Source organism: Limulus polyphemus, unplaced genomic scaffold (genome assembly GCF_000517525.1).
Source record: "Limulus polyphemus unplaced genomic scaffold, Limulus_polyphemus-2.1.2 Scaffold1091, whole genome shotgun sequence".
Lineage (NCBI taxonomy): Eukaryota > Metazoa > Arthropoda > Merostomata > Xiphosura > Limulidae > Limulus > Limulus polyphemus.
In genome coordinates this window covers 51,342-53,493 of record NW_013666701.1, presented here as the reverse complement: position 1 = coordinate 53,493, position 2,152 = coordinate 51,342, and the positions used below count along the sequence as shown (strand labels likewise).

The window sequence follows — 2,152 nt, the reverse complement described above, 5'->3', positions numbered from 1 at the left end:
AAAAAAAGGATTATTAATGAATATTATGCAAGTGAATCAACTCAAAATCAATATCAAAAGTGAATAACGTAGAATGAAGAATCGTAAAATTTAGATATCAGTCTATGAAAACGTAAGTATTGCGTAAAAGTTTAGTCTAAACATGTAGCCAACTTAATAAAACTAAAAAAAAAGCTAAATAGTTTAGTTGCTGAAATAGAACATTAAACCATATAAAATATAGAAACATAATTGTAATAGTTAGCCAGAATTGAATTAAGTGTATTCTTTGTAATAAATTAATTTCTTGCTTTCGTTTCTTCGCATATAAATATTTGGAACATGGGATGGGGAACTTGCAAACAAATATATAAAAAGGTTAAATTAATTATATTCCAAAATATCTCTTTAGTAATATCGTATATATATATATTTAAGAATTTTACTGCATTTTTCAAGCAAGACTAGAGAATTGTTGTGAATGCCGTAATTTTCCTTTGTTATAGGTATTGTGGGTCGATGGGTGGGTAAAGCGGGAATTAGTCACGTGGGTTTTTCTTTGCACCGATAGTACTAGTAGTATTACTATCAGGTGGATATAGCTTGTGAGTCGTGGTATTCTCACGTAAGTAACTTTTTTTCATTACATATTTTTAGACTACAGTTATTGAGTAGAATGATTTAAGTTAAAAGTGATTCGAAATGGGTCTAGATATGTAGTATTGCCCGGAAGCCATTGTGGCTTACATTAAAGACTTAGCTTAGCTTTACTTACATTACAACAACTTGAATAAGTGTTATGTTACTAATGTTAGAAACCTCTTCTCTTTTTTTTTTTGTGCTAGAAGTAAAATATAACCTAACTAGCGATACTACTAGTACTACTACTATTAGTATTGCGTCTACTGTTCTAATATTTTGTAGGATAGTACTAACATTGTGTAATTGTACGATTGTAAAATAACTAGTGAATTATGAAATATTTATTTTAAAAAGAATAAGACAAACAAGTGTATCTATGTATAGTTTACTCCGATCTACATTGCAACAGTGCAAGCCTAAATTGTAAGCCTACCATTAATAACAGTTTACTCCCTTCAACTTTTATATAATCATTCTGTGGAAATTTAGTTTTCGATTAAGCCTGATATAACATGTTACATTATTATTAAACCCACATCTCACTTCCTACTGTCTGCAGCCAGGTGTGGGAAGCCAGTTACCCTTAAAGTTATTTAAGTTTTATAAGCAGAAACAATCACCCAATTTCTAGAGTATAGAACTCCCAACCACCACCCTTATAAAGGTCTTAAAAAATACTTATAAATTGAAGATTGATTAAAGTATGACACAGGAAAGCTGAGGCTCAGTTACTTGAAGTTGGTCTTTCCAGTCCCATCATACTGAATAAAAACTGGATTTTAAAAACTAAGTTACTTATTCAAGGTCACCCTTGATAAACTAATGACCTCTAAGTAAGGAGTTTTCCATAATTGAAAGTTTATTTAAAATATAGTATACAAAAAGAAAGTAACTTTTTTTAGTTGTATATCTTTATATATCCATTATTTCTTAGTTTATTTATGAATAAGGAAACATTATCCATAAGTTATTACTATTGCATACCGTTAAAAAAAATTCAGTTGTAATACAATAATCCCTTTTAACATTACATTTGGAATAACACTATGGGGAGTAGATAAGCCAAGGATGGGGGAAAATTAAATTTTCTTTCATTTTATCAAAAATAGTGAACTGAATTCTGCCTTCTACAAAATAAATGTCTAGATAATTAGTGTAACAATCATTCCTATTGCTTTTTTCCATAGTCAATTCCTTAGGATATATTGTATTTGGGGCAAAGTTTAGGTTATTTAAATTAAATCATCAAATATATTGTAATGTATAATTAAATTAATTGGATATTTAAACTTTTTTTAAAAATAGATATTCATAGAAGAACAGATACAAGTTGGCCATATTTGAAGAGAAATTAGCACCCATTGGAATACCTACCGTTTGTTTATAGATCTGTGGATTAAAAGTTGTATAACAATTATAAATGCAGAAGTACAGTATGTTTTTACATTGGATCTTAGTGAAATTGTATCATGTAATACCCACCTTTGCATCCATAAAGTTAACAAATGGGTTATTAAATATTATGACAAGG

The 2,152-nt window shown here is 28.8% G+C and overlaps 1 protein-coding gene across 2 annotated transcripts in view; it reads left to right on the top strand.

Moving 5' to 3' along the window:
• LOC106462093 (insulin-like growth factor 2 mRNA-binding protein 1) overlaps positions 1-2,152 on the top strand; it is a 47,788-nt gene that overhangs the window by 3,660 nt on the left and 41,976 nt on the right. The window contains exon 1 of one of the 2 annotated variants that reach the window (XM_013921978.2): positions 503-604. The exons of the other annotated variant lie outside the window; for it this stretch is intronic. The gene's annotated coding sequence lies outside the window, so the exon portion shown is untranslated. Of the gene's footprint in view, positions 1-502; positions 605-2,152 lie in introns of those variants that run through there. 2 annotated transcript variants of the gene reach the window in all.